This window comes from Delphinapterus leucas, chromosome 19 (assembly GCF_059928025.1).
Source record: "Delphinapterus leucas isolate spDelLeu-1000000601 "Yukka" chromosome 19, BTC_Dleu_Yukka2, whole genome shotgun sequence".
NCBI lineage: Eukaryota > Metazoa > Chordata > Mammalia > Artiodactyla > Monodontidae > Delphinapterus > Delphinapterus leucas.
Window position 1 is genome coordinate 32485147 of NC_143147.1, and position 19275 is coordinate 32504421.

General features: G+C 56.0%; 5 pseudogenes; all 5 read right to left on the minus strand.

Annotated features, from left to right (window-relative positions):
- Positions 1 to 1528: 1528 nt before the first annotated feature.
- On the minus strand, positions 1529 to 4108 carry LOC149746669 (uncharacterized; annotated as a pseudogene).
- Positions 4109 to 6519: 2411 nt separating this feature from the next.
- Positions 6520 to 8608, minus strand: LOC149746670 (uncharacterized protein SPEM3 pseudogene; annotated as a pseudogene).
- Positions 8609 to 11430: 2822 nt separating this feature from the next.
- LOC149746671 (uncharacterized protein SPEM3-like) lies at positions 11431 to 13381 on the minus strand (annotated as a pseudogene).
- Positions 13382 to 14148: 767 nt separating this feature from the next.
- Positions 14149 to 17276, minus strand: LOC149746672 (uncharacterized; annotated as a pseudogene).
- Positions 17277 to 17665: 389 nt separating this feature from the next.
- LOC149746673 (spermatid maturation protein 1 pseudogene) lies at positions 17666 to 19023 on the minus strand (annotated as a pseudogene).
- Between the last annotated feature and the right edge of the window lie 252 nt (positions 19024 to 19275).

A 19275-nucleotide genomic window follows, 5' to 3' on the forward strand; every position in this document is an offset into this window, starting at 1 on the left:
CAGGAGGGGCCTGCTGTCAGGACTGTGCCCACTAAATCAAGGGGACCCTCAGGCCAAGAAGGGGACACTGGCTTCTTATTGCAGGAAGCCAAGGGCAGGGACCAAGGCTGGCAGAAGGAGTGGCGCTTCCAAGCCACAGACCACCAATGTTTCCTGGACTCTGGCGCTCTTTATTCCTCTCTCCATGCCCTGCCCCCCCGCCCCCCCGCGACCGCCCCCATTTGCCGCCGGTCAGTTCATTTTCCCAGTCTGGCTCCTGTGCAGAGAGGGCCTCGAGGCCGAGGTGGAAGGTAGCAGTGACTTGGCCCACGTTTGGCTCTCCTGCGGTTGCCGCTTCCGCTCCAGGCTGTCATACACCTGATAGTTGGCATTGCCCCCCGGGTTCCGACTGAGTGGCATGAAGGTGGGTGGAGGTGGAGGGTGCTCGTTAGCCTGGACGTCGGGCAGGGGCTGGGAGGGGCGGAGGAGCAGCGCTGAGCTGGGAGCCGGGGCCCGCTTGTACGAGGCCCCGGCCAGCACCGTGAGGGAGGCGGACGTGGCCAGAGGGCGCCGCACGGGCAGCATCTCGGCCCATTCGGCCACCCGGCGCCGCACCTCGTGGGGATCCCGGGAGTAGTTCAAGTGTCCCGTGAAGGGGTGCGGGCTGCGGTTGGGCTGGCTGTGAGCACAGCTGGGGAGGCTCCGTCTGTGGGCCGGGGGGGAGTTGCGCCGCCAGGCTCCGGGCCGGCAGCCCAGGAATTCTTACATTCCTTTTTCCCAGGGGTCTGTCTCCACAGTGAACTAGGCCTAAGTCCGTGGGCAAGAAAATTAAGTGGAGACACCTCGAAAAATTTAGAGGCCTATGAAGGAGGGGACCCTCAGAATCCAGGGCTCAAGTTGGGCAGCCTAAAACACAAGTTTTCCTAGTCACTGACAAAGAGAGGTCTTCTCCCTCAGTAACCAAGAGCCCCAAACACAGCCCAGAACGGGGGAGGCAAGTTTCCATACATCTGATCGTGACCCAAGAGACCAGATGACGAAAACTGAAGCCTGGGCTCTTTCTCACAGTCTGGGGAAATCAGGCATTGGCTGTCCATCCCCACATCTTACCTCCTCCCCAGAGGGTGGCCTCTGAGCCACCCTAAAAAGAGCTAAGTTCTCTGAGCTCTGGGGGAGCTTTAAGGTGCTGGGGGTGGGTGACAGGGAAAGGAAAATTGCTCTAAACTCTAAAGCACTGCTCTCTAATAGCATTTTCCATGATGATGGAAATGTTCTAAATCTGTGCCGTCCAATACAGTAGCCGCTAGCTCCATGTGCCTACTGAGCACTTAGAAGGTCATGGCACTGAGTAACAGAATTTTTTTTTTTTTGGCCAAAGCATGAAGCTTGCGGGGTCTGAGTTCCCAGACCAGGGATTGAAACCCAGCCACAGCAGTGAAAGCGCCAGGTCCCAACACCTGGACCACCAGGGAACAGAATTGTATGCCAGGGATATTCCGTTCCCTGAGGAAGAGAATTTTTAACTTAATTTTTAACAGAATTAATTTTCCTTAAATTTAACTAATTTACATTCTAATAGACATTTGGCTAGTGGCTACTGTAATTGACAATGCAGCTCTAGGGCCTTGGGGATGACAGATTCAGCTAGAGAGCGATGGAGGGAAAGCAGGGATAGCTTAGGTCCTCATCAGGCCCTGTGGGATGGGGCTAGGGTGAATGTCCTCAAACAACCGCAGAACACTTCTCTTGTCTCTTCATTCCTCGTGCATATCTGTCCCCTCTTTTTCTAAGTTGCTCATCACACACTGATATCCCCACTCCTTGATGGTCTCCGGTGAGTTGTTGGATGTCTCTCGGTGAAGGTGCCTGGGAGACAGAGCTGCTCACTTGTCCATGCCTGCTCTGAACTGTCTCTGGCGGGCGTCAAAGACGACATGCCCGAGCCGGGTGCCTGACCCAGGACAGTAGGGCTTCCAGCTGGTTTTGGGAGGCGTAGACATCTGGCGATAGTTCTGGCAGGCTGGAGGAACTGTATCCATGGGGTGGTACACCCAGTCTTGGCTGCCTGCTCGCCGGGAGGATGATTGCAGCTCAATCAGTACAGGTACTTCTGAGAAGGTTTGCAGGTCATTGTAGGCCACCTGAGCCTTGGGCGAGCAGGAGTTCTGACTGGGTGGGATAGAAGTCCATGGTATGTGCTGCCCTGCATCCTCCTTTTGAGGAACTGCCTCAGATATAAATGACTGTCGGGTCTGATGTGGGCCCAAAACTTGGACAGAGTCAGTTCCTAGAGGGTTCTTGTGGAGGCCAGGATTTGGGATAAGGCATGAGTTGTTATGGAGGCCCTATCTCTTGGATGAGCCAGAGTATTGAGTAAGGGCCAGACTCGTATGGGGGCCAGGATCTCGATGAATTCCTGAGTACTTGTGTAAGCTAGGGTCATGTGTATGTTCTGAGCCCCTGTAAATTCCAGCATGTTCGGGAAGGCCTGGAAGCTTGTGGAGGCCTTGGTCTTGAGCAAGGGCTGGGTTCTTGGGGAGGCCTGGGTTTGTGGTTAGGCCTGGGTGTCAGGAAACTCTGCAGACTTTGGAAGGGCCTGGGGTCCTTGGGAGGACAGAGCCTTGGTTGAGGCCTTGACTCTCAGGAAGTTCATGGGTTTGGGCCTGGCTTGGGATTTGGGAAGTAATGGATAACTGGGGAGGGATGGGGACCTGGGAAGAGAGGACAGACTGAGAAGACTTGGAGGTTGGGGGAAAGGTGGGGGTTTGTATTAAGTTGGAGGGCTTCTGGCTGTTGCTGTGTTGATGAAGGACCCGGTATCTGAAAGAAACAAGGGGCAGATAAAGAGTGCATGGTGGAGGCATGGTGCATGGTGAGTTCTGCGTACTCGTTGCAGAATGGAGGCAAGGTTGAGAAGGTGCAGCATCCTTGGAGTACAGGAATTTGGGGTAGACTGGAGTCTGGGGGTCCGGTTTCTCTTCTCAGACCTGCAAGGAATGAAGCTCCAGTAAAGGAAGGTCTTGGACTGTTCAAATTTGTCTTTGGCATCATTTGAGATCTTCCATTCCATATTCCCCATATTCTGGGCCTGGGCGGAAGTGTGCTCATGGGCGTGGCCTCAGGAGCAGATCTCAGAATGGGGGATGGGTGTGCTCAGTGGGGTGGGCTGAGGAGGAGGTCTGGGCCTTGGCAGGTTCATGCGCAGGGGGCTGAACTGGGGGGCGGGTCTGGGCCCTGGCTGGGGACTGGGCTGTGTCAGAGTCTGGGGTCTTAGTCTTGGTCTCTTGGGGCAGGCAGAGAGGAACCACGTCCACCTTGCTCATCCTGTGGAGCTTGGAAGATGTCTCTTACCTGGAGTAAAAGTTGGCTTGGGACTTTAAGACTGTGACCGGAGGGGCCTCCCCAGCTCTCACTACCCGCTCCTTCCACAGTCCCCGTGGAGCCTCCGTGGAAGCCGCAGCCCGTCCACACTGAGGCGGCATCCAGCAGCACTTAGAAGCCTTTTCATAATTTTTGTCTGGTATCCAGGAGTCAAGGTGGTTTGGGTGCCCGAGCAGGAAGCTTGGGCCATGGCGGAAGCGGGAAGAAACTCTTGAGCACAGGTTCTTGGGATCCACGGAGCAGCGCATGCACATGCGATGGCTGCCTACACAGCTGACTTGCTTGTCTGCGGGGAAAGGCGAGACGGGTCAGGGCCTGGCTTCCTGAGGGGCTGAGAATCAAGGCAGGGATAGAAGAAAGGGGACAGGCCCACATCCCCTGAGCTCACGCTGGCGCCCACTCACCCTTGGGGAGAATACGATTGAAAAGTACCCGCAAGTAACACTTCAGATGCCTCCAGAGCTGAGGGAAGCAGGGGAGGGGGGAGACCGAGAGCAGGGTTAGCCCTGAAATCCAACCCTTGTCCGACCACACCCCAGCAGCCCTCCCATCTCAGCCCCTTCAAGGCCCCAGGGCTCCCCCAACTCCGCTGCCCAGATCCTGCTCTGACCATAGTCACCACGTTCATTCCCAAGTTGAGGAAGGTGAATCTGATCAGGAGCAAAAGAATTGAGTCTCCTAGCTCCTGGCATTTCCTGGGGATGGTGCCAGAGCATGGCTCGGCTCGGTAGAGGGCTCGCTCGCCCATGACCAGGGGTTCAAGGACTGCCTGGGTCCCCTGGCCTCCACATAGTCACTGGGAGCCAGACTGGGTCATAATGGGGCAGGTGGTGAGGTCACAGTGAGGGAGGGGGACGAAAAGGAGGACCCAGGGTAGCATTCCCTGGTAACCAGGGTCAGGTAAGCTGAGCCTGGACAGTCAAACAGGGCCCGGTGGCCGGCACACCTCCCCTCGAGTGGTCATTCATTTGCTCACCACCCACTGACTCACTTGTTCAAATGACACATTCCGTCTCTTGGTCCCTCTTGAGACTAGGAAGACCTCGGCCTCAGAGGCCTGCTGAAGGCCTGGTTGGAGTCCAGAGCCTCAGCCTTCTTCATGCCCTTCACTGGGCCTGCAGCTGGACCTGCCCAGGTGTGGCACCTCCCACTTTGGAAGCAGCTTCTTGTATGAGGCTCTTTGGGGACAGGGACAGCTGAGACACAGAGGAGGTGCCCAGAGACCAGGGGTTTGGAGTCTGCAGCTGCAGATGTACTTAGTGCATGGTATAGGACCAGGAGGGGCCTGCTGGCAGAACTGTGGCCACTAAACCAAGGGGACCCTCAGGCCAAGAAGGGGACACTGGCTTCTTATTGCAGGAAGCCAAGGGCAGGGACCAAGGCTGGCAGAAGGAGTGGCGCTTCCAAGCCACAGACCACCAATGTTTCCTGGACTCTGGCGCTCTTTATTCCTCTCTCCATGCCCTGCCCCCCCGCCCCCCCGCGACCGCCCCCATTTGCCGCCGGTCAGTTCATTTTCCCAGTCTGGCTCCTGTGCAGAGAGGGCCTCGAGGCCGAGGTGGAAGGTAGCAGCGAGTTGGCCCGTGCTTGGCTCTCCTGCGGTTGCCACTTCCGCTCCAGGCTGTCATACACCTGGTAGTTGGCATTGCCCCCCGGGTTCCGGCTGAGTGGCATGAAGGTGGGTGGAGGTGGAGGGTGCTCGTTAGCCTGGACGTCGGGCAGGGGCTGGGAGGGGCGGAGGAGCAGCGCTGAGCTGGGAGCCGGGGCCCGCTTGTACGAGGCCTCGGCCAGCACCGTGAGGGAGGCGGACGTGGCCAGAGGGCGCCGACGGGCAGCATCTCGGCCCATTCGGCCGCCCGGCGCCGCACCTCGTGGGGATCCCAGGAGTAGTTCAAGTGTCCCGTGAAGGGGTGCGGGCTGCGGTTGGGCTGGCTGTGAGCACAGCTGGGGAGGTTCCGTCCGTGGGCCGGGGGGGAGTTGCGCCGCCAGGCTTCGGGCCGGCAGCCCAGGAATTCTTACATTCCTTTTTCCCAGGGGTCTGTCTCCACAGTGAACTAGGCCTAAGTCCATGGGCAAGAAAATTAAGTGGAGACACCTCGAAAAATTTAGAGGCCTATGAAGGAGGGGACCTTCAGAATCCAGGGCTCAAGTTGGGCAGCCTAAAACACAAGGTTTCCTAGTCTCTGACAAAGAGAGGTCTTCTCCCTCAGTAACCAAGAGCCCCAAACACAGCCCAGAACGGGGGAGGCAAGTTTCCATACATCTGATCGTGACCCAAGAGACCAGATGACGAAAACTGAAGCCTGGACCGTTTCTCACAGTCCGGGGAAATCAGGCATTGGCTGTCCAGCCCCACATCTTACCTCCTCCCCAGAGGGTGGCCTCTGAGCCACCCTAAAAAGAGCTAAGTTCTCTGAGCTCTGGGGGAGCTTTAAGGTGCTGGGGGTGGGTGACAGGGAAAGGAAAATTGCTCTAAACTCTAAAGCACTGCTCTCTAATGGCATTTTCCATGATGATGGAAATGTTCTAAATCTGTGCCGTCCAATACAGTAGCCGCTAGCTCCATGTGCCTACTGAGCACTTAGAAGGTCATGGCACTGAGTAACAGAATTTTTTTTTTTTTGGCCAAAGCATGAAGCTTGCGGGGTCTGAGTTCCCAGACCAGGGATTGAAACCCAGCCACAGCAGTGAAAGCGCCAGGTCCCAACACCTAGACCACCAGGGAACAGAATTGGATGCCAGGGAAATTCCGTTCCCTGAGGAAGAGAATTTTTAACTTAATTTTTAACAGAATTAATTTTCCTTAATTTTAACTAATTTACATTCTAATAGGCATTTGGCTAGTGGCTACTGTAATTGACAATGCAGCTCTAGGGCCTTGGGGATGACAGATTCAGCTAGAGAGCGATGGAGGGAAAGCAGGGATAGCTTAGGTCCTCATCAGGCCCTGTGGGATGGGGCTGGGGTGAATGTCCTCAAACAACCGCAGAACACTTCTCTTGTCTCTTCATTCCTCGTGCATATCTGTCCCCTCTTTTTCTAAGTTGCTCATCACACACTGATATCCCCACTCCTTGATGGTCTCCGGTGAGTTGTTGGATGTCTCTCGGTGAAGGTGCCTGGGAGACAGAGCTGCTCACTTGTCCATGCCTGCTCTGAACTGTCTCTGGCGGGCGTCAAAGACGACATGCCCGAGCCGGGTGCCTGACCCAGGACAGTAGGGCTTCCAGCTGGTTTTGGGAGGCGTAGACATCTGGCGATAGTTCTGGCAGGCTGGAGGAACTGTATCCATGGGGTGGTACACCCAGTCTTGGCTGCCTGCTCGCCGGGAGGATGATTGCAGCTCAATCAGTACAGGTACTTCTGAGAAGGTTTGCAGGTCATTGTAGGCCACCTGAGCCTTGGGCGAGCAGGAGTTCTGACTGGGTGGGATAGAAGTCCATGGTATGTGCTGCCCTGCATCCTCCTTTCGAGGAACTGCCTCAGATATAAATGACTGTCGGGTCTGATGTGGGCCCAAAACTTGGACAGAGTCAGTTCCTAGAGGGTTCTTGTGGAGGCCAGGATTTGGGATAAGGCATGAGTTGTTATGGAGGCCCTATCTCTTGGATGAGCCAGAGTATTGAGTAAGGGCCAGACTCGTATGGGGGCCAGGATCTCGATGAATTCCTGAGTACTTGTGTAAGCTAGGGTCATGTGTATGTTCTGAGCCCCTGTAAATTCCAGCATGTTCGGGAAGGCCTGGAAGCTTGTGGAGGCCTTGGTCTTGAGCAAGGCCTGGGTTCTTGGGAAGGCCTGGGTTTGTGGTTAGGCCTGGGTGTCAGGAAACTCTGCAGACTTTGGAAGGGCCTGGGGTCCTTGGGAGGACAGAGCCTTGGTTCAGGCCTTGACTTTCAGGAAGTTCATGGGTTTGGGCCTGGCTTTGGATTTGGGAAGTAATGGATATCTTGGGAGGGATGGGGACCTGGGAAGAGAGGACAGACTGAGAAGACTTGGAGGTTTGGGGAAAGGTGGGGGTTTGTGTTAAGTTGGAGGGCTTCTGGCTGTTGCTGTGTTGATGAAGGACCCGGTATCTGAAAGAAACAAGGGGCAGATAAAGAGTGTATGGTGGAGGCATGGTGCATGGTGAGCTTTGGGCACTCGTTGCAGAATGGAGGCAAGGTTGAGAAGGTGCAGCATCCTTGGAGTACAGGAATTTGGGGTAGACTGGAGTCTGGGGGTCCGTGTTTCTCTTCTCGGACCTGCAAGGAAGGAAGCTGCAGTAAGGGAAGGTCTTGGACTGTTCACATTTGTCTTTGGCATCATTTGAGATCTTCCATTCCATATTCCCCATATTCTGGGCCTGGGCGGAAGTGTGCTCATAGGCGTGGCCTCAGGAGCAGATCTCAGAATGGGGGATGGGTGTGCTCAGTGGGGTGGGCTGAGGAGGAGGTCTGGGCCTTGGCAGGTTCATGCGCAGGGGGCTGAACTGGGGGGCGGGTCTGGGCCCGGGCTGCGGACTGGGCTGTGTCAGAGTCTGGGGTCTTAGTCTTGGTCTCTTGGGGCAGGCAGAGAGGAACCACGTTCACCTTGCTCATCCTGTGGAGCTTGGAAGATGTCTCTTACCTGGAGTAAAAGTTGGCTTGGGACTTTGAGACTGTGACCGGAGGGGCCTCCCCAGCTCTCACTACCCGCTCCTTCCACAGTCCCCGTGGAGCCTCCGTGGAAGCCGCAGCCCGTCCACACTGAGGCGGCATCCAGCAGCACTTAGAAGCCTTTTCATAATTTTTGTCTGGTATCCAGGAGTCAAGGTGGTTTGGGTGCCCGAGCAGGAAGCTTGGGCCATGGCGGAAGCGGGAAGAAACTCTTGAGCACAGGTTCTTGGGATCCACGGAGCAGCGCATGCACATGCGATGGCTGCCTACACAGCTGACTTACTTGTCTGCGGGGAAAGGCGAGATGGGTCAGGGCCTGGCTTCCTGAGGGGCTGAGAATCAAGGCAGGGATAGAAGAAAGGGGACAGGCCCACATCCCCTGAGCTCACGCTGGCGCCCACTCACCCTTGGGGAGAATACGATTGAAAAGTACCCGCAAGTAACCCTTCAGATGCCTCCAGAGCTGAGGGAAGAAGGGGAGGGGGGAGACCGAGAGCAGGGTTAGCCCGGAAATCCAACCCTTGTCCGACCACACCCCAGCAGCCCTCCCACCTCAGCCCCTTCAAGGCCCCAGGGCTCCCCCAACTCCGCTGCCCAGATCCTGCTCTGACCATAGTCACCACGTTTATTCCCAAGTTGAGGAAGGTGAATCTGATCAGGAGCAAAAGAATTGAGTCTCCTAGCTCCTGGCATTTCCTGGGGATGGTGCCAGAGCATGGCTCGGCTCGGTAGAGGGCTCGCTCGCCCATGACCAGGGGTTCAAGGACTGCCTGGGTCCCCTGGCCTCCACATAGTCACTGGGAGCCAGACTGGGTCATAATGGGGCAGGTGGTGAGGTCACAGTGAGGGAGGGGGACGAAAAGGAGGACCCAGGGTAGCATTCCCTGGTAACCAGGGTCAGGTAAGCTGAGCCTGGACAGTCAAACAGGGCCCGGTGGCCGGCACACCTCCCCTCGAGTGGTCATTCATTTGCTCACCACCCACTGACTCACTTGTTCAAATGACACATTCCGTCTCTTGGTCCCTCTTGAGACTAGGAAGACCTCGGCCTCAGAGGCCTGCTGAAGGCCTGGTTGGAGTCCAGAGCCTCAGCCTTCTTCATGCCCTTCACTGGGCCTGCAGCTGGACCTGCCCAGGTGTGGCACCTCCCACTTTGGAAGCAGCTTCTTGTATGAGGCTCTTTGGGGACAGGGACAGCTGAGACACAGAGGAGGTGCCCAGAGACCAGGGGTTTGGAGTCTGCAGCTGCAGATGTACTTAGTGCATGGTATAGGACCAGGAGGGGCCTGCTGGCAGAACTGTGGCCACTAAACCAAGGGGACCCTCAGGCCAAGAAGGGGACACTGGCTTCTTATTGCAGGAAGCCAAGGGCAGGGACCAAGGCTGGCAGAAGGAGTGGCGCTTCCAAGCCACAGACCACCAATGTTTCCTGGACTCTGGCGCTCTTTATTCCTCTCTCCATGCCCTGCCCCCCCGCCCCCCCGCGACCGCCCCCATTTGCCGCCGGTCAGTTCATTTTCCCAGTCTGGCTCCTGTGCAGAGAGGGCCTCGAGGCCGAGGTGGAAGGTAGCAGCGAGTTGGCCCGTGCTTGGCTCTCCTGCGGTTGCCACTTCCGCTCCAGGCTGTCATACACCTGGTAGTTGGCATTGCCCCCCGGGTTCCGGCTGAGTGGCATGAAGGTGGGTGGAGGTGGAGGGTGCTCGTTAGCCTGGACGTCGGGCAGGGGCTGGGAGGGGCGGAGGAGCAGCGCTGAGCTGGGAGCCGGGGCCCGCTTGTACGAGGCCTCGGCCAGCACCGTGAGGGAGGCGGACGTGGCCAGAGGGCGCCGACGGGCAGCATCTCGGCCCATTCGGCCGCCCGGCACCGCACCTCATGGGGATCCCAGGAGTAGTTCAAGTGTCCCGTGAAGGGGTGCGGGCTGCGGTTGGGCTGGCTGTGAGCACAGCTGGGGAGGTTCCGTCCGTGGGCCGGGGGGGAGTTGCGCCGCCAGGCTTCGGGCCGGCAGCCCAGGAATTCTTACATTCCTTTTTCCCAGGGGTCTGTCTCCACAGTGAACTAGGCCTAAGTCCATGGGCAAGAAAATTAAGAGGAGACACCTCGAAAAATTTAGAGGCCTATGAAGGAGGGGACCTTCAGAATCCAGGGCTCAAGTTGGGCAGCCTAAAACACAAGTTTTCCTAGTCACTGACAAAGAGAGGTCTTCTCCCTCAGTAACCAAGAGCCCCAAACACAGCCCAGAACGGGGGAGGCAAGTTTCCATACATCTGATCGTGACCCAAGAGACCAGATGAGGAAAACTGAAGCCTGGGCTCTTTCTCACAGTCTGGGGAAATCAGGCATTGGCTGTCCATCCCCACATCTTACCTCCTCCCCAGAGGGTGGCCTCTGAGCCACCCTAAAAAGAGCTAAGTTCTCTGAGCTCTGGGGGAGCTTTAAGGTGCTGGGGGTGGGTGACAGGGAAAGGAAAATTGCTCTAAACTCTAAAGCACTGCTCTCTAATAGCATTTTCCATGATGATGGAAATGTTCTAAATCTGTGCCATCCAATACAGTAGCCGCTAGCTCCATGTGCCTACTGAGCACTTAGAAGGTCATGGCACTGAGTAACAGAATTTTTTTTTTTTTTTTGGCCAAAGCATGAAGCTTGCGGGGTCTGAGTTCCCAGACCAGGGATTGAAACCCAGCCACAGCAGTGAAAGCGCCAGGTCCCAACACCTGGACCACCAGGGAACAGAATTGGATGCCAGGGATATTCCGTTCCCTGAGGAAGAGAATTTTTAACTTAATTTTTAACAGAATTAATTTTCCTTAATTTTAACTAATTTACATTCTAATAGGCATTTGGCTAGTGACTACTGTAATTGACAATGCAGCTCTAGGGCCTTGGGGATGACAGATTCAGCCAGACAGCGATGGAGGGAAAGCAGGGATAGCTTAGGTCCTCATCAGGCCCTGTGGGATGGGGCTGGGGTGAATGTCCTCAAACAACCGCAGAACACTTCTCTTGTCTCTTTATTCCTCGTGCATATCTGTCCCCTCTTTTTCTAAGTTGCTCATCACACACTGATATCCCCACTCCTTGATGGTCTCCGGTGAGTTGTTGGATGTCTCTCGGTGAAGGCGCCTGGGAGACAGAGCTTCTCACTTGTCCCTGCCTGCTCTGAACTGTCTCTGGCGGGCGTCAAAGACGACATGCCCGAGCCGGGTGCCTGACCCAGGACAGTAGGGCTTCCAGCTGGTTTTGGGAGGCGTAGACATCTGGCGATAGTTCTGGCAGGCTGGAGGAACTGTATCCATGGGGTGGTACACCCAGTCTTGGCTGCCTGCTCGCCGGGAGGATGATTGCAGCTCAATCAGTACAGGTACTTCTGAGAAGGTTTGCAGGTCATTGTATGCCACCTGAGCCTTGGGCGAGCAGGAATTCTGACTGGGTTGGATAGAAGTCCATGGTATGTGCTGCCCTGCATCCTCCTTTTGAGGAACTGCCTCAGATATAAATGACTGTCGGGTCTGATGTGGGCCCAAAACTTGGACAGAGTCAGTTCCTAGAGGGTTCTTGTGGAGGCCAGGATTTGGGATAAGGCATGAGTTGTTATGGAGGCCCTATCTCTTGGATGAGCCAGAGTATTGAGTAAGGGCCAGACTCTTATGGGGGCCAGGATCTCGATGAATTCCTGAGTACTTGTGTAAGCTAGGGTCATGTGTATGTTCTGAGCCCCTGTAAATTCCAGCATGTTCGGGAAGGCCTGGAAGCTTGTGGAGGCCTTGGTCTTGAGCAAGGCCTGGGTTCTTGGGAAGGCCTGGGTTTGTGGTTAGGCCTGGGTGTCAGGAAACTCTGCAGACTTTGGAAGGGCCTGGGGTCCTTGGGAGGACAGAGCCTTGGTTGAGGCCTTGACTCTCAGGAAGTTCATGGGTTTGGGCCTGGCTTTGGATTTGGGAAGTAATGGATATCTTGGGAGGGATGGGGACCTGGGAAGAGAGGACAGACTGAGAAGACTTGGAGGTTTGGGGAAAGGTGGGGGTTTGTGTTAAGTTGGAGGGCTTCTGGCTGTTGCTGTGTTGATGAAGGACCCGGTATCTGAAAGAAACAAGGGGCAGATAAAGAGTGTATGGTGGAGGCATGGTGCATGGTGAGCTTTGGGCACTCGTTGCAGAATGGAGGCAAGGTTGAGAAGGTGCAGCATCCTTGGAGTACAGGAATTTGGGGTAGACTGGAGTCTGGGGGTCCGTGTTTCTCTTCTCGGACCTGCAAGGAAGGAAGCTGCAGTAAGGGAAGGTCTTGGACTGTTCACATTTGTCTTTGGCATCATTTGAGATCTTCCATTCCATATTCCCCATATTCTGGGCCTGGGCGGAAGTGTGCTCATAGGCGTGGCCTCAGGAGCAGATCTCAGAATGGGGGATGGGTGTGCTCAGTGGGGTGGGCTGAGGAGGAGGTCTGGGCCTTGGCAGGTTCATGCGCAGGGGGCTGAACTGGGGGGCGGGTCTGGGCCCGGGCTGCGGACTGGGCTGTGTCAGAGTCTGGGGTCTTAGTCTTGGTCTCTTGGGGCAGGCAGAGAGGAACCACGTTCACCTTGCTCATCCTGTGGAGCTTGGAAGATGTCTCTTACCTGGAGTAAAAGTTGGCTTGGGACTTTGAGACTGTGACCGGAGGGGCCTCCCCAGCTCTCACTACCCGCTCCTTCCACAGTCCCCGTGGAGCCTCCGTGGAAGCCGCAGCCCGTCCACACTGAGGCGGCATCCAGCAGCACTTAGAAGCCTTTTCATAATTTTTGTCTGGTATCCAGGAGTCAAGGTGGTTTGGGTGCCCGAGCAGGAAGCTTGGGCCATGGCGGAAGCGGGAAGAAACTCTTGAGCACAGGTTCTTCGTATCCACGGAGCAGCGCATGCGCATGCGATGGCTGCCTACACAGCTGGCATACTTGTCTGCGGGGAAAGGCGAGATGGGTCAGGGCCTGGCTTCCTGAGGGGCTGAGAATCAAGGCAGGGATAGAAGAAAGGGGACAGGCCCACATCCCATGAGCCCATGCTGGCGCCCACTCACCTTTGGGGAAAAGACGTTTGAAAAGCGCCCGCAAGAATCTCTTCAGATGCCTCCAGAGCTGAGGGAAGAAGGGGAGGGGGGAGACCGAGAGCAGGGTTAGCCCGGAAATCCAACCCTTGTCCGGCCACACCCCAGCAGCCCTCCCACCTCAGCCCCTTCAAGACCCCAGGGCTCCCCCAACCCCGCTGCACATATCCTGCCCTGACCATAATCACCATGTTGATCCCCACGTTGACGAAGATCAAGCTGACCAGGAGCAGAAGAATTGCGTCTCCTTGCTCCTGGCATTTCCTGGGAATGGGGCCAGGGAACGGCTCAGCTCCATAGTAGGTTCGCTCACCCATGGCCGTTGCTCCCAGGACTGCCTGGGCCCCCTGCCCTCCACTTTTAACTGGGAGCTTGACTGGGTCATAATGGGGCAGGTGGTGAGGTCACAGTGAGGGAGGGGGACGAAAAGGAGGGCCCAGGGTGGCATTCCCTGGTAACCAGGGTGAGGTAAGCTGAGCCTGGACAGTCAAACATGGCCCGAAGGCCGGCACACCTCCACTTGAGTGATCAATCATTCACTCACCGCCCGCTGACTCACTTGTTCAAATGACACATTCCATTTCTTGGCCCTCCTGAGAATATGAAGACCTTGGCCTCAGAGCCCTTTGGAAGGCCTGGCTGCAGTCAAGAGCCTCAGCCTACTTCATGCCCTTCACTGGGCGTGGAGCTGGACCTGCCCAGATGTGGAACCTCCCAGGTTGGAAGCAGCTTCTTGTATGAGGCTCTTTGTGGACAGGGACAGCTGAGACACAGAGGAGGTGCCCAGACACCAGTGGTTTGGAGTCTGCAGCTGCAGAACTACTTAGTGCATGGTATAGGACCAGGAGGGGCCTGCTGTCAGGACTGTGCCCACTAAACCAAGGGGACCCTCAGGCCAAGAAGGGGACACTGGCTTCTTATTGCAGGAAGCCAAGGGCAGGGACCAAGGCTGGCAGAAGGAGTGGCGCTTCCAAGCCACAGACCACCAATGTTTCCTGGACTCTGGCGCTCTTTATTCCTCTCTCCATGCCCTGCCCCCCCGCCCCCCCGCGACCGCCCCCATTTGCCGCCAGTCAGTCCATTTTCCCAGTCTGGCTCCTGTGCAGAGAGGGCCTCGAGGCCGAGGTGGAAGGTAGCAGTGACTTGGCCCACGTTTGGCTCTCCTGCGGTTGCCGCTTCCGCTCCAGGCTGTCATACACCTGGTAGTTGGCATTGCCCCCCGGGTTCCGACTGAGTGGCATGAAGGTGGGTGGAGGTGGAGGGTGCTCGTTAGCCTGGACGTCGGGCAGGGGCTGGGAGGGGCGGAGGAGCAGCGCTGAGCTGGGAGCCGGGGCCCGCTTGTACGAGACCTCGGCCAGCACCGTGAGGGAGGCGGACGTGGCCAGAGGGCGCCGCACGGGCAGCATCTCGGCCCATTCGGCCGCCCGGCGCCGCACTTCGTGGGGATCCCGGGAGTAGTTCAAGTGTCCCGTGAAGGGGTGCGGGCTGCGGTTGGGCTGGCTGTGAGCACAGCTGGGGAGGCTCCGTCCGTGGGCCGGGGGGGAGTTGCGCCGCCAGGCTCCGGGCCGGCAGCCCAGGAATTCTTACATTCCTTTTTCCCAGGGGTCTGTCTCCACAGTGAACTAGGCCTAAGTCCATGGGCAAGAAAATTAAGTGGAGACACCTCGAAAAATTTAGAGGCCTATGAAGGAGGGGACCCTCAGAATCCAGGGCTCAAGTTGGGCAGCCTAAAACACAAGGTTTCCTAGTCTCTGACAAAGAGAGGTCTTCTCCCTCAGTAACCAAGAGCCCCAAACACAGCCCAGAACGGGGGAGGCAAGTTTCCATACATCTGATCGTGACCCAAGAGACCAGATGACGAAAACTGAAGCCTGGACCGTTTCTCACAGTCCGGGGAAATCAAGCATTGGCTGTCCAGCCCCACATCTTACCTCCTCCCCAGAGGGTGGCCTCTGAGCCACCCTAAAAAGAGCTAAGTTCTCTGAGCTCTGGGGGAGCTTTAAGGTGCTGGGGGTGGGTGACAGGGAAAGGAAAATTGCTCTAAACTCTAAAGCACTGCTGTCTAATGGCATTGTCCACGGTGATGCAAATGTTCTAAATCTGTGCCGTCCAATGCAGTAGCCGCTAGCTCCATGTGCCTACTGAGCTCTTAGAAGGCCGTGGCAATGAGGGACAGAATTTTTTTTTTTTTTTGGCCATACCATGAAGCTTGCGGGGTCTGAGTTCCCCGACCAGGGATTGAACCCCAGCCACAGCAGTGAAAGTGCCAAATCCCAACAACTGGACCGCCAGGGAACAGAATTGGATGCCAGGGAAATTCTGTTCCCTGAGGAAGAGAATTTTCAACTTTTTAACTTAATTTTTAACAGAATTAATTTTCCTTAATTTTAAATAATTTACATTCTAATAGGCATTTGGCTAGTGGCTACTGTAATTGACAATGCAGCTCTAGGGCCTTGGGGATAACGGATTTAGCTAGAGAGTGATGGAGGGAAAGCAGGGATAGCTTAGGTCCTCATCAGGCCCTGTGGGATGGGGCTGGGGTGGATGTCCTCAACCACCCACAGAACACTTCTCTTGTCTCTTTATTCCTCATGCATATCTGTCCCCTCTTTTTCTAAGTTGCTCTGAGCACACTGATGTCCCCAAACCTTGGTGGTCTCCGGTGAGTTGTTGGATGTCTGTCGGTGAAGGCGCCTGAGAGACAGAGCTTCTCACTTGTCCCTGCCTGCTCTGAACTGTCTCTGGCGGGCGTCAAAGACCATATGCCCTAGCCCGGTGCCTGACCCAGGACAGTAGGGCTTCCAGCTGGTTTTGGGAGGCGTAGACATCTGGCGATAATTCTGGCAGGCTGGAGGAACTGTATCCATGGGGTGCTACACCCCTTCTTGGGTGCCTGCTCGCCGGGAGGATGATTGCAGCTCAATCAGTACAGGTACCTCTGTGAAGGTTTGCAGGTCATTGTAGGCCACCTGAGCCTTGGGAGAGCATGAGTTCTGACTGGGTGGGACAGAAGTCCATGGTGTGTGCTGCCAAGCACCCTCCTTTCGAGGAACTGCCTCATATATAAATGAGTTGTGGGTCTGATATGCGCCCAAAACTTGGACAGAGTCAGTTCCTAGATGGTTCTTGTGGAGGTCAGGGTTTGGGATAAGGCATGAGTTGTTATGGAGGCCTGATCTCTTGGATAAGCCAGAGTCTTGAGTAAGGGCTGGGCACTTATGGGGGCCAGGATCTCGATTACTTCCTGAGTACTTGTGGAAGTTAGGGTCATGGGTATGTTCTGAGCTCCTCTAATTTCCAGCATCTTGGGTAAGGCCACATCTCCTTTTGACTTCAGTGGCTTGGGTAATGCCTGGATTCTTATGGAGGTCAGAATCTTGACTAAGGCCTTGGCTCCTGCAGACTCCAGAATCTTGGGTAAGACCTGGATTCTTGTAGTCTGCTGAGTCTCATGTAAGGCTTGAGCCCTTATGGAGGCGAGGGGTTTGCACAAGGCCTGGGCTCTTCAGATTCCTGGCAAAGGCCTGAACTCTTGTTGACTCCAGAGTCTTGGGCAAGGTATGGACGCTTCTCTGGCCCAGATCTTGGGTAAAGTCTGGACTCCTAGAGACTCCTGAATCTTGGGCATTACCCGTACTCTTGTCACATCCAGAATCTTGAGAAGGGTGTGGGCTATTACGGAAGCCAGTTTTTTGGGAGAGCTCTTGACTTTTACACAGTACAGTCTCTTGCTTTTGTTCCAGATTCCTATAGACTCGAGAATCATGCATAAAGCCTGAGCTCCTCTGAATGTCAGAAGTTTGGAGAAATGGTGTGTTTTTGTGGAGACCAGAGGGCTGGGTGAGGTATGGGCGTGTCAAGAAATGTCTGTCTTGAGTAGAACCTAAGCTCTTCTGGGAGCCAGAATCTTGGGTAGTGACTGGATTCTTCTGAAGGTCAGAGTCGTGGGAAAGGCTTGGATTCTTGCAGAGGTAAGGGTCTTGGGTAAGGCCCAGAAGCTTGTGGAGGTCTGGATCTTGAGCAAGGCCTGGGTTCTTGGGGAGGCCTGGGCCTCAGGTAAGGCCTGGGTTCTTGTGGAGGCAGTCCTGGGATCATTGCTGGGGTTCATTGCTGAGGTCTGTGAAAGTGGTACCTGGCGATCCTCAAGTCATTTTGTTTGCACAATGAACATCTCAACAGATATAGAGGAATATAGACCTCACCTTCCATACCAGCTGCGTTCCTGGAATGTGAGCAGATAGGCCTTTTATGAATCACCCTGCTTCTCTGTTCATTTTCATTTGACTAACGTTATTGATCATTTTAAGCTGATTCCATTACGTGGGTCTATATTGAGCACCTGCTATGTGTTTGGAGTCTTGATGGAAAATGCCCACTGGCTGTTTCTATTTCTTTCTCTCTTTTTTTTTCTTTTTGGCCATGCAGTGTGGTTTGCAGGATCTTAGTTCCCCGACCAGGGATTGAACTGGGGCCGTCAGCAATGAAAGCGTGTAGTCCTAATCACTGGACGTCCCGGGAATTCCCTGTGGCTGTGTGGGCCCTGGCACCCCGCACACCACCACAAACCACCTCCTCTCTTCTTTCTATTCTTCTCCCAGTCACCTCTCTGTCAGGGAACGGTATACCTAGGCCTTTCCCGTCCCCTCAGCCGTGCTGGATCCAGAGACCGGGAGGTAACAGTGGGACAGGGCCTCCACCTCCCTGGTCAGCTCCCGCAGCTGCCGTCTCACGTCTCTGGCATTATAGGCTACGCGCCCTGAGGAGCGGCGCCGGGGGATGTCTGCGACGTGGGCCGGGCCCAGGATGGGTGGCTGGGCTGGCGGGCACTGCTCCTGTTCTGCTTGGGGCACCCCCCAACCGTTCTTGTGGCTCAGGGCCTGAGGGCTGTGGGGCGGGGGTTCACAGGGTACGCGTAGGCCTGTAGGCCCAGCTCTGACTGCCTCTCTTTTGAGCGGCCTTCCCTCTACAGTTTGCTGGAAGCAGATGGTCTGGGTAGGTGGCTCCATAGCATCCTGGGCCCAGGGAGTCCAGAACCCCTGGGTGGACTGAAAGCCTTCCCAGTCCTTGGGGCAATTCCAGTTGTGGGAGCAGATTGTTGTGTGCTGACGTGGGGGCTTCTCGTCATCGCTGTCAGTTGTCAGGGGCCCAGGCTACGGGGCGGTGGGCGTGGCGTGCCACAGAGTCTCGACGGCGATGGCGGCGAGTGGGTGGGGGGGACACGATCATTTTCACAGGGTCCATGGTGCACCGAAGGCAGACTGCAGGGGTGCTCTGCTTCGGGGGCTGGGTCTGCTTCCCAGGTGAGCATAACTTAGAAGCTTCTGTGGATCGGGGACAGGTGGGGAGCCTGGCTCCTCCAGGGATGGAGAGGCAGGTTGCAGGAAGAGAAGCTGCATAGTTATGGTGTCTGAGCAGGGAGAGCGGGAGGGGAAGGGGCCCACTTAAGGTCAGGGCTAGAACACCTGGTTTCTGCCTTTCCTATTCCCCAACCTCCCCATCCTCCACTTACCTTTCTCACAAATAACACGAAACACTTGGTGTAAGAAGCCACGGAGTCTGCGCCAGAGCTAGGTGGGGGAGGACACAGTGACTGCGTGGCCGTGGCCATGGGGGTCCCCAGGGCCCCAACCTACTGTGCCCACAGTACTACCGGCCGCCTTCCTGTCCCAGCGGCTCCTGGGGTTAAGCGGGTCACAATGATGTGGGGCTCTCCCTCACAGTGTGCCAAGAGGGAGAGTCCTGGGCCTGTGTTTGACCCTCCAGCCTGGGCCAGGGCTTAGCAGAGACCAAACCCTTCACCTTGCATGTCTCTCCTGTAGCCAGCCACCTGCACCAGCCCATAGGCCCTCTGGCCTGTTTGGTGTCTGTCCCCATCAGCCCCTGCCTGGTCCTCTACACCAGGCTCTGACCTCTGCACAAACACTGGTCCTGATCTTAACTCCCCGAACAACCCCATTACCAATGACCACCTCACCCCAGCACTCACTCCCCCTTTCTCTCTGACCTCAGAGCTGTTCACTGGAAGGGGCTGTGGGCTCGGACCCCCTCCTCCTCCCTCACTGGCAGAGTCACTTCTCCAGGGTTTGTTTCTTCAGAGCCCCACCCCTACCCCCCAACATAACAGCAGGCAAAACCAGCAGTTAAACTTCTATATTTACAATATTCCATCCTGGAGTCCCTGCGCAGTGACAAAGTCATGATGCAATCA